Raw genomic sequence first — 13,037 nt, 5'->3', positions numbered from 1 at the left:
AGCAATAAAAGGCAATATAAATCAAGAGTATGCAGTTTTTCAACCATCATCACTCAACCACTCTACTGATTAGCTAATAATCCAGTCTTTGTTTGCAACATTATCACCTATTGTCTGAAGGGAATTAAATACATTCCAAAAAAGCTTTATATTAAATGGGAATGAAACAAGTCCTAGAACAGGATTGAGATTTTAAAATTCATATTTTCATGGAAAAGGCCCAAAACAAAAGTGACTGAACAAATTATTAATCTGACATAGTATTAACTTTAATAGAAATTCTGAATAAAATTATCCAACTCTCCAAAATATTGTGTACAACATATTCATATTTTGTCACTAATATATCAAGGGAAAATGCTGGCTTTCAAATCACAAACAGGTATGTTCTAAGACTAGATACTTCTAGAAAAAGAAGAATATTAGGAACATTCCATTTTCATTCATGTTTATATCAAAATCAGTGTTAAAATTACATTTAGAGATTGTACATCAAACAAAAATTTTACAGTGATAACGTTTTACAGCCAAATATCAGAAGTTCCAGAGTCTACACCTCATTCTACCACTAAACATGTAGTCTTTGGTCATATCATTTCTGAGGTTTAGTTTTCTCCCCAACAGTTATTTATAAAATTAATTTTGCATCACTTTGAAGTCAAAAACCTCAAATCGTAAAGAGCAAGGATCTTAGAGGTAAAAATTAAGTCATTTCTTTTGGTTACTTTAATTTCATGTATTTGTCTCTTTCACTGAATTTCCCCTATTTCTTAGTTCTGTACAGAAATACAATTGTACTTCAGTCAACAAGAAGAACAAAAATAATCATAATTGAAAGAACTCTGAACTCACAATTAGAAGAACTGTATTCAAATCCTGGCTCTTTTATGGAATCTTGAAAAAGTTACCCCTCTGGGTCTCAGCTTCCCCATCTGTAAAAGATGGACAATAATACCGTCTTTTAGGAAAGCCATCCTAATGATTAAGAGAAAAAAATGCACATAACGCAACTAGTGAAATGCCTAGCACATGGCAGATGCTCAGGAAATACTAATTTTTAAAAACACAGATTTTCCTACTTCTTCACATTCTTATTTTTTTTTTTAATATTTTTATTTTATTTTTAAGAGAATGCAAGTGGGGAGGGGCAGAGAGAGAAGGACAGAGGATCTGAAGCAGGCTCTGTGCCGACAGCAGTAAGCCTGATGTGGGGCTCAAACTCACAAATTGTGAGGTCATGACCCGAGCTGAAGTCGTAAGCTCAACCCAGGTGCCCCGACTTTTTCACATTCTGCCTCCACATCTACTGGTTTCTTCCAGCAGTGCCATTTCATACTTAATAAAGTTGGATTTTTAATAAGGTTATGATCTTTCAATGACTTCCTGCTATAACGTAAAAGTGCCACTGTATAGGTTTGTCAGACACAATTCTATTATCCGCAAATATGACAATTTGGTTCTGCATGACTTCATTGGCAGTAATACTACAACCTCCTATGTGATACTAAAACAGCTTTTAAATTAAATTCTGTCTCATAATAATAATAATTAGTATATATTTCAGAGAAGCATTTCCCAAGTTTTAATTTTGTGCCTGTATCACAGCATTACAACAGTTGAGAATATAGACACAATTCAACTATCCAGTAGAGCATGTATGTACATGAGCAAGCAAACAATTACCATAGAGCGTGATACAGGAGAAATCTCGAGACCCATGGAGACACAAAAGATGGATATCCTAACCTACACTTTAATGGGTCCAGGAAGGATTTCTGGAGAAATAATGGTGAGAATGAACCCAGGAAGAGGCTGGGGGAATTGCATGTTCTAAAACCCATAGATAGAAAGCTCAATTCTTTCTTGGCAGTGAGAAAAGGAGAGGTGGCATTCAGAACACAAAGGCCAAATGATGACACAAGAAACAACAGGTCAATATGCACCAAACGATAAAGGAGCTGATAAGCCATCTGAAGGAGTGTAGAGTTTTACCTGACAGCAACAGGAAACAGGTCAAGAGTCTGACCTCCGAATTTGCTTTTCAGAAAGATCACTCTAGCCGCAATACAATGAATAGGGATAACACTGTGGGTTTGAAGACAGTGGGGCCGCTGCAGTACTGCTGGTAAGAAATGATGGTACTGACATTTACCACAATCTCTCATTACTTATTTCCGGGCTTTTTTGTTTAACCAACAAACGTCTTCTACTCTCTGCTACTACTCTTTATGCTTGTGTTCCCTAAGATCAGAACCGCGTGTGTGTATTCACCACATAATGCTTAGCATGGTTTCTGCCACATAGGCTGTCTCCGATGAATATATGATGAAGGACAGTAATAGTGAGAATGGCAATAACAAGAGGAATATGAGAGCTGTTTTGAAGACACAACAGATAGGACTTGGTGCTCACACCAAGTTGATAGCGACGAGCACGAGCTATGAAATAGGCTTCACAGAAAGGTACTACAAGGACAAGAGAAAAGAAAAAGCATTTTGAAATATTAAAAGCCTTCTATGTAAAGGATAAGCACTATTATTACACTACAGATGCCCAGTGAAGTCATTAACAAATTCAGATTCTAATATATGGGACAAAAGAGTCTACACTTGACCAAAATAGATTTTGAGAAGGGAGAAGATACTACCAGGTTTCACATTCGTCTTGGGTAGGATCAGACTAATGAGACTTAGTGGTCCCGTTAAGTAGATAGAGAAGCGACACGCTAAAACTCTGTGACATAGTATAAAGTTTGGATTAACGCAGTGAAAAAACTACAGAGAGGGAAAACAAATATGATGCTATGACAATTAGGCTGGGTGCGCACAAAGAAGAAGCTTAGCTAAAATTATGAGTTTTGAAAGAAAAAGAAAATACAAGACGATACAGAAGAACAATAAATCATGGGGTTTGATGCAATTTGTAAGGCTAGAGGCAAGAAAAAGACCTATTTTCTAGGCAGAGTGATGAGGAAAGAGGGAGGAAGCGAGCATGACAGGAGGGAGGAAGGGAAGTGATAACATAAATGAGGCAGAAGGGGAACAGACGCCTAATCTGGTCTCAAGAAATTGTAAGTCAGAAAATATTTTCATAAAATGGCACCAGAGAATTCAACAGAAAGTGTTCCACAGAATCAACAAAAGTGCAAGCACCCTTTGCCTATATCAGTAAACCAAATCTTTGCAAAAGTTGAGGAAAATGGGTCTACTTCCTGCTGCTTTGTTTTTTTACATTTAAGCAGTTATAAAAGAAAGACTTTTATAGCTGACCAAAAATAAATAAATAAGTAAACTGGCTTCCTGATTTAGAAATGGAGAGAATATAGCTCATCTGCCATCTAACAGTTTTTATTTTGGTGGATATTCAGATACATTGGCCACTTTCTCAAAATCACATGGCAAACTGAGCTCACAGGCATATACAGACCTCCTGATTCCTAATGAAATACTCTTCACTATTCTATACTGTCTTCACTTGCCACAAACTTCCATATACCAGAAAACGTCATTCTTCACTCAACTTGGTTAATCAATGTGTTTTACTAAATCACGTTAATCAAAAGTAAGTAGAACTGTAATATTTATGGACAAAATGATACGATGTCGGGGCTCAGCGGCATACAGAGGGAGGAAGGAAATGCCCTAGCCAAAAGGACATGCTTTACCCAAGCTCTTACCCCCTTCCCCTGGGACAGCCCATATCCAATGACTGATCGATTCAGGGATATAAAAACCAGGCCCCCTCGTATCCATTCAGAATAGCCCTAAAGGGTCATTCCATCTTCAGAATTCCCCTCACCGCCCCCCAACCCCCCCACCCGGGGTCAACTGAGATTCCACTAAGACTCATCATAACTCAACTTCTCCCTTTGGCAGAACCCACTTCCTGTCCTTCCTTTCCCTGGATGTTGATACCGAGAGCACTCCCTAATAAACCTGAGGGCGAATCTCCATCTCAGGGTTTGCTCACCAGGGAACCCAGCCTATAAAAATGAGTGTTGAAGTTCTTTTTAGTACAAGAGGGTTCATGACATTACTTGATTTGTTTGTGTTTAAAATTGTCTCTAATTTTTAAAAATTGTTTCTAATGTCTATTTATTCTTGAGACAGGGAGAGAGAGACAGAGGTCAAGCAGGGAAGGGGCAGAGAGAGAAGGAGACATGGAATCCAAAACAGGCTCCAGGCTCTGAGCTGTCAGCACAGAGCCCGAAGCAGCGATCAAACTCACAAACTGGGAGATCATGGCCTGAGCCAAATGAAGTCAGACGCTTACCCAACTAAGCCACCCAGATGCCCCAAATTTTCTCTCATTTTTAAAGGGTACATAGAAAAAAATTTAATGTCCACCAATCAAGAGATCAAATTATGACAGAGCCTTACAATGGAACACTGCAGTGTGAGATATGAAATAATCTCCAAAATATATAGTGGGAGATAAAGATACAGTGTAGTGTTTAAAACACACTCCCATTCTGGGCTTTAAAAGGAAGATATATGTATGTGTATCTATATACATGTATACATGCATACATATGCATACAACATTTAGAATAATTCTGTAATGATACCAAACCAAAAATAAACAAAAAACACAATGACAACTATCTATGAAGAAGGAAATTAAGAAGTAAGAGGCTACATTGAGTGGGAATCCTAATTCTCAAGATAAATTCATTGGTCTTAAAGTTTTCCTTTGGCTAGTTCACTGTATTCCAAAATATAGCTTAATAAATAACGAAACAAAATGGCCCTGACTCACCAGTTTCTTTTGTTTTAATGATATACGTGTGCATACATGGAGTTTCCAAAAAATGTTTAACAAGAATCTATCTGTAGTGTACAATCTTTCAAATCCTAGTTCTTCTCTGCTGTGAGCGCTCTGTCCCCAAACCCATGAATCACTACTTCTGCAAACATATTTTCAGTACATGTTCTATATACGGGCACATAATACTTATGGCTTTATGTGTAATTTGTTTAGAAAGTTGTAATCTGGGGCGCCTGGGTGGCTCAGTCGGTTAAGCGTCCGACTTCGGCTCAGGTCATGATCTCACGGTCCGGGAGTTCGAGCCCCGCGTCGGGCTCTGTGCTGACAGCTCAGAGCCTGGAGCCTGCTTCAGATTCTGTGTCTCCCTCTCTCTCTGACCCTCCCCCATTTATGCTCTGTCTCTCTCTGTCTCAAAAATAAATAAACATTAAAAAAAATATTAAAAAAAAAAAGAAAGTTGTAATCTGTGTTCCTCAAGGGTAAGCCCGCCACCTTTGCTATTTAATCATCACCAAGCAAACTTCATTCTACGGGGATCTGCAGTGGCTCACCAACACTAAGAAGAGCTCCTGACTTCTACTACTGGTCAATATGTACTTATTGAATGAATAAACAGAATAACGATACCTAGCATTTACTAAGCTGTTTGCCAAGCAAGAAGAAGACCCTTTTTTTGCTAAATCGAACTCCTTCTGGACTCTTTCAAGAATCTTACTCCCTTAGTCATCCTCTACCTGTCTACCATTTTAATGTCCACTAAATTAGCCTCTGTCCTTCTAACATGTTCACATGTCATCTTTATCCAACACACCTTCCCTTGTTACTGACGCCTGGTTGTAAATCTAGTTCTCTCTCTGTCATTTTAATTACAATCAACATTTTGAAACCTGTGGTCTTTGACTCCCTGTTTCCCTTTCCTCACTACAAAAGGTCTCAGGTATTCAAGTTTCTATCCACAAACAGGATCTAAGGACTCAAGAGCTCCTTCTACATGAAGAGATCAACGATTTCTCTGACGCTCCAGGGCAGAACTCTCCAGTACTAACAGAGAAGCAATGCCTTGGACAGACGTGAGGAAAGAGAGGCTGCTTTGACAATAATGTACTGTTGACACCTATTCTTTCCATTCTTTCTAAATCCAACCAATTCTATTCAGTTCCTACAGTCTTATAAAGCTGCTGGTTTGACATGGCCGATCACTTGCTAATCCTCAACCGTCTCTCTTCGGTGTCTGGTTCAGTTCTCTCACAATTATCCTCTATCTTGTCAGCTTTCTTCTGCCTAGATATATGAAGGCATAGAAAGCCCTAGGAAGAATTCAAAGGACAAGGGGAGATCTCATATCTCTGTTTTTCATTGGATTTGGACTATTTAATTTTTCTTTTAATAAAAACCTTCGGATGAAATTTACTTTTCCCCTTATGATCCAATTTTTTATTATGAAAATTTTCAAAGGTACAAAAGGTTCAAAAAAGAGTATAAAACTCACTCAACAAATAATATTGTTCCATATTTCCCTTGTCAACATTTGTGTATGTATGTACCTACATACATATTCTTTTTTGCTAAACCTTTTGAAAATAACCTACACACACTATGACAATTCACCACTAAATAATTTAAAATATACAGCTTAAAAATAAAGACCATTGTCCTTCATAAACACAATCCCATTATCACAATCACCATTATCAACACCATAATAATTCTCTAATGGCATCTATAATCCAGCCTATATTCAAATTACTTCAGCTGTCTAAAAAATGTTTTCTTTAACTTCTTTTAAACCAGTAAATATCAAGTTGTATGCATTGCATTTGGTTGTTATGTCTCTTTAGTCTTTAGTTCTAAAACAGTCCCAACTTTGTTTTTTTCATATTAATTTAAAAAAAAACAAGACAAAATGAATTGCTCATAAAATGTTACACATTTTAGATTTGTGTGATTTTTTTTTCTCATGTCATTTAGCTTGTTTCTCTATCTCCTATTTTTCCATAAACTGGAATTTGAACCCAAAGACATCACTAGGCTCAAGTAAAACATTTTGGGCAAGAATGCTTCATAGATGACATTGTATACACTTCATGGTACATCACCACAGGAGGCATGTAACATCACATTGTCCTACACCATTTGATTAAGGTACTGACTACCAGATATCCCCACTGTAACTATTTTTTCCTCCTTTAAAACCATCAATAACCTATGGAGTGATGTTGTGATAAGACCATGCTGTTCTGTGATATCACATATAACACTGATATCTCATGTGATTTCTAAAGCTATAAAACAGAACAACATGTGAAAAATCGAGTATGAGATCAATGTTAATTTCTCTACATTGCTTTTTAAACTCTCGGGAGCGCCTGGGTGGCTCAGTCAGTTAAGTGTCTGACTTCGGCTCAGGTCATGATCTCGCAGTTTGTGAGTTCAAGCCCGATGTCGGGCTCTGTGGTGACAGCTCAGAGCCTGGAGCCTGCTTTGGATTCTGTGTCTCCCTCTCTCTCTGTCCCTCCCCCCCTCAAAAATAAACAAACATTACAAATAAATTTTAACTCTGAAATGCAAAAGCAAGGTGTATTTCTATCCCAGGAACACGGGCATTTTCAGAGGAGAGCCAATATCATCTCAGTCTGTGTACTTCCTGTGTGCCAGGCAGGCCCCCTGAGACTTACAGAACAACAAACTCAAATTCTCTCTCATGAGAATGGGCACACATGAACAGCCTACACCACCCACCTTCTGACGGGGAACACAAGAAACAAGGATCGTAAGTAGCTCAACCTTACTTGCCACAGCTGCAAGGGAAGAAAAAAGGAAAGTCTGTAAAGGTTTATTCAGATTCTCATAGAATATTCCTACTTCATTTGTCAGAAGAGTGTGTTCAAGTCAAATTCACAATATGATGTCATGAAGGAAGTGATTAAGACTATGAGTTTTCTTTGTGCTGTGCTTGTGATACCAATTGATTGAAGACTTGGAAAAAACTGAATCAGATCATACTCTTGACTATAAAGCAATAAGACAGCTAGGCCATAAAATGTACTAAGAAATAACTGAGCTGCTTACTCAGAACAAAAGGTTTCTGGAATTCGAGAGTTGTGAGGGACACAACCTTCTGAACACTCAGCTTGTCACTAAACTGACAACATTGTACTTTATTATTTGAGTGGCAAGAAACCTACTCCCAATGAACTTGATACTTAAGGACTGCTGTTTTAAAGGAGTTCCAATATTCTGTTTCAAAAGGACATGTGCAACGAGCAGATGGCAATGGAAGACAACACAGTCTTCTTTCTCATTGCAAAACAGCCCTGAGCACATGAGAATCAGGTTTTGAAGAACTCTAGAGCTATCTGGTCAAAAATACATCACAATTTTCTAAATGATTCATAGATGTTGAGGCATGAGTCATTTTCTAAATTTCTACAGCTGCCATCAGATGTCTGAATTCAACTTCTGCTCTATCACCAACCCGCCTCGGTTTCAAGAGCTACGATTAAGCTAAAAGCAAACTATGCCCATCGAGCCCCTAAATTTTAAACAACGGGGACCCCATTTGGTAGAACCAAATCTCTCCTCTAATCTCACCTGCCTCTCCGGTTTTTCCTAGTTTTTTCCCCTCATGTTGCCATCAAAACTAAATTGAGCACCTAAGTTTTTCACTGCTCACAAATTAAATGACCCAGAAGTAGAAACAAACATGCTGCCCCAAACTGGAAGTTGAATTGCCACATTATTCTGGGGACTAGTGAAGTATGCTGAGTAAATACAATGATTTGACAGTCATTCTGGCAAGGGACGGTCCCAGCTCCTGCATTTACTAACTACAAACCTTAAGGAAATATGTAACCTCTCTCCAAGTCAGAATGCCCTCATTTGTAACATTACCCTTTTCCTTAGAGACCACAGAAAAGTGTTCTACCTGTCACAACTGCTCTTCACAAGGTCACGAATGACCTCTCCATTACGAAATCCAATGTCAAGTCTGAATCTTCATCTTTCTTGACCTACTAGCAGCATTTGGCATAGTTCATACTTCCTCACCCTTAAAACACTTCTCTTTGCCTCCAGGTCTTCATTCCTTCCTGACACCTCTCGAGCTTTAGTCTCTCCATTTTCCCTCATGTTTGACCTTTAAATGTTGGCATTCCAAGAGCTTAGTCCTCGCACTTTTCTGGCAACCCTCCTTCCCTTCCTTCCTCCCTCCTTCAATGATCTCACCAAGCCTCATGGCCTAAATACCAACTACCCATTGGCAATTCCTAATTTACAGCTTGAGGCTGTCTTCTGACTCCACACTCACATATCCAACTTCCAACTCAACATCTCCCTCTGGATAGCCAATTAGCTTCTCAAACTTGACCTGTTCAAAAGTGAGTCCCTGGTCTTCTTGCCCAAACCTGCGCCTCCCACAATCCTCACCATCTCCGTTGACAGCAACTCCATTTTTACAGCTCCACGGGCCAAAATCCTGGAATCATTTTTGAGTCTCCCCTCACATACATTCCACACCCCACACCATCAGAAAAAAAACACTACCGGTAATACCTTCAAAGTACTCTATCCGGAGCCATAAGACTCCTCTACACCTTCACTACCACCACCCCACTCCAAATCACTGGCATCTCCCACCATGAATAACACAATAGCCTCTCAACTGGTCCCCCTGTTTTCCTGTTGCAATCTCAACAGAGCATGCAGAATGACGCTATTTTTTTTTAATCACATCGCATCACGATCTGCTCGGAATTCTTCCCATGACTTCCTGTCTCGCTCAGACTAAAAGCCAAATTATACAACTGCCTATCCTACATGAATGAGGCTGCTGTTGTCTCCCATGCTTTCTCTTCATCCGCTCTTGACTCTTTCTTGGTTTTCTTCAACTCATCAGGCAGGGTCTTATCTCAGAACAGTGTCCCCCAGGCAGGTCTTCAGGGCACACTCCCTGACCCCCTTCAGGTCTCTTCTCAGCGAGTCCTTTCCCAAGTAACATAAATGACAAAATCTACCATCGTAACAGTATTTTATCCTGTCTCTCCAGAGCACTTACAATCCTTTAACATACCAAACGTTTTGCTTATTTCTCTTCTGGCTCTCCCACTATAATGTAAACTTGAAAGTGATGATTGATGTTTGTTTTGTTCTACACTGTATTTCCAGTGCCCAGAATTTCTGCCACATAGCATGCACCCAAATACTTGTTGAATAAACAAACAAAGAAGTGAATAAAGTATATATGCTTTGGCTTAAAAAAGAGTTGTATCCATCAGCAAATGAAAATACACCTTGATTTTACATGCTCTGGATTTCACTGAAGAGTTGCTAATCAATTAATTTTCTATAATAATTGCAACAATTAATACAAGTCCCCCTAGTCAAATCCCTGCTAACATACTGTTTTTCCTCAGCTGCAGGCTGTTCCTCTTCTATCTGTGACACATACACAACCAGACATGTCGTAGGACCCATGCAGCTAATTAGCTGACATGGCTTAATCACTACCACACTCACGAAGGCCTGTTAATGAGTCAGAAAACTGTTTCTTAAACTAAGTAAAGTGATCTTTTATTAGTGTGAACTTTTCACTCCCCCTAATGGTGGTTTTTATTGTTTGTTTATATTTGAAATGTTTAGGAAAAAGAAGAGCCCTTAAGGAAGACAGCCAAATAAATAACTTGAATGTGAGAACAGAAGGTAACTGGCACACTCTATCAGTCTGTTATCACTGACATATATTAACTACCAACATTCAGAAAGAAATATGTAAGTGCAAAACGCTAGTAAAATACTTCAGTGAGCTTGAAAGGTCATAAATTACAATTGCTAAGCTGAATGGGAGACAGTGGTTAAAAAGTCATGTATTTCCAGTAATTTTCTATTCTAAAAGAGCCTGCAGAATAACCATTGGCACTTGAGCAATTTTCTCTGCCCGAAACTGACCAGTGCCCTAACTTTTTATTATTCCATCATTTTCTGACTTCCATTAACCCAAGCAACTATCAGCCAAAACAAAACAAAACAAAACAAAACAAAACGACACCTACGTGTTCATTAAACATCACCAACACATTTTGGAAAAGATGCCTAATTTTATTTGAAGTGTTTGATATTTCATGAATACAGTATATATGTTAATAGAAAAGAAATAAAAACTACACTTGGCCAAGGACTTTCTGAATGTAGTCATGATGTAGGACTTCTTCCAACAAAAAATTCTGTGGTCTTCTCAGCAAAGTAGCTTTAAGTAATCAGATACAGATCAAGGCAAATGAACCACAAGCACAGGGTTCAAATTCGAAGTTGACATCATAATCATATTATCTGTAAGTAGGGACATAAGGTATCCTCACTGATAACAGGATTTCACTGGGCCGTAGGAAAACTCTCAGTTGTTTCTGCCTGTGATCAATGGCATGCACATAGCTAAGACCATGAACTCTTTATAAAGTGCAACAATGAAGGGGACAAAATGGGAACGAATCTACAAACTTCACTAACCCCATACTTTTTTTTTTTTTTTTAACGTTGTTTTTTGTTTTTTCTTTTTAAGACAGAGAGAGACAGAGCATGAGCAGGGGAGGGGCAGAGACAGAGGGAGACACAGAATCTGAAGCAGGCTCCAGGCTCTGAGCTGTCAGCACAGAGACCAACATGGGGCTCGAACCCACAGACTGTAAGATCATGACCTGAGCCGAAGTCGGATACTTAACCAACTGAGCCACCCAGGCGCCCTAGAGTTATCCCTACACATCTAAACAGCTAAAATAAAAATATAGTGATTAATACCAAATGCTAGCACGGCTGCAAAGAAACTCAATCCCTCATACACGGCTGGTGAAAATGTTAAATGGTGTAGCCACCCTGGAAAACAGTTTGGCAGTTTCTTCACAAACTAAACTTACACTTATCATACCACCCAGCTATCACCTTCCAAGGCATTTATCCCAGAAAACATGAAACTTTACCTCCAAACACACACAAAAAAAAAGCTGTACAAAAATGTTCATAGCAGCTGTATTTGCAATAGCCCAAAACTGGGAACAGCCCCAACGTCCCAGGGAATGGTTAAACAAATTGAGGTACATATATACCATGGAATACTACTCAAATTATGCAACAATTTGGATGAATCTCAAAAATTACCTCATGCAACAATTTGGACGAATCTCAATCTCAAAAAGCTTTCTGTTGTGTAATTCCATTTATATGGCACTCCTGTACCGATAAAATGATAGAGATGGAAAATTGATTAGTGACCAGAGGTTAGGGATTGAAGGGAGATGGATTTGACTAAAAAGCTATAGCAGGAAGGAGATCTTCATGATGATGGAATAGTTCTCTACCTTGATCACAGTGCCAGTTACAGGAATGTACACAGGTGATCAAATGGCATAGAACCATGCTCAGGCATTGCACCAATGTCAATTTCTGGGTTTTGCTATTGTACTGTAGTTGGATAAAATGTAACCACTGAGGGGAACTGCCTGAAGTTACATAAAATGTAACCATTGGGGGAAATCAGACCTCTCTGCACTATTTTTGCAACTGCCTGTGATCTACAATTATTTCAAAACAAGACTAAGAGAAAATGGGACGAATTATTCATGTCCAGAAAGAAAAATAATACAAAGCATTGTGTGAAAACCATATGATATTACAGCAAGAGCAAACAAATAAACCAAAGGAACAGAATAGAGTGTTCAGAGTATGTAAGAGAACTCGTTCTACAGTAAGGGTAGCATCCCTTGTGTAAGGGGAAAAGAGAGAATGCTTCTAGGAAAACTGGCACACTACATGGAAAATAAAATGGATCTCTTCCTTGTGACATAAAAAAAAAAAAAAGACTGATGCACTAGAGACCTATACATTTTAAAGAAAACTATAAAGTTAGTAGAACATAAGAGTAACTTTATGACATAAAATTTAGGGAAACACTTCTCAAAACCCCCGAAGCACAAACCAGAAGGCAATTTTTTTCCAATCTGATTACATCAAAATTGAAGATTTCTGTTCAGTGAAACCCATCAGGAAAAATGTTACAGACAAATGATAGAATAGAAACAAGAACACTCAAAATATTTTAAAGACCAGTATCTAGGAAATACAAGGAATTTCTGCAGATTAACAAGGAATGAAACCTCAAAGTAAAAATGAGAAAGAGATGAACAATTTTACAAGAGGGAAAACGAAAAGATAAAATACACATGAAGAAATGCTCAAACTCCTTAGTAACAGTGAAATGTAACTTAAAATGAGATTTTACTCTG

At 38.4% G+C, this 13,037-nt stretch overlaps 1 protein-coding gene across 4 annotated transcripts in view; it reads right to left on the bottom strand.

The window, feature by feature from the left end:
• WDR7 (WD repeat domain 7) overlaps positions 1-13,037 on the bottom strand; it is a 352,075-nt gene that overhangs the window by 336,234 nt on the left and 2,804 nt on the right. For 3 of the 4 annotated variants that reach the window (XM_019463951.2, XM_019463944.2, XM_053902762.1), the window contains exon 2: positions 853-932. The exons of the other annotated variant lie outside the window; for it this stretch is intronic. The gene's annotated coding sequence lies outside the window, so the exon portion shown is untranslated. The remainder of the gene's footprint in view (positions 1-852; positions 933-13,037) is intronic. 4 annotated transcript variants of the gene reach the window in all.

The sequence above is a fragment of the Panthera pardus genome, unplaced genomic scaffold (assembly GCF_024362965.1).
Source record: "Panthera pardus isolate Hobbes unplaced genomic scaffold, ASM2436296v1 HiC_scaffold_15, whole genome shotgun sequence".
NCBI classification, from domain to species: Eukaryota; Metazoa; Chordata; class Mammalia; order Carnivora; family Felidae; genus Panthera; species Panthera pardus.
The sequence above is the reverse complement of the archived record's forward strand: the minus strand, read 5'-3'. Positions and strand labels throughout refer to the sequence as shown.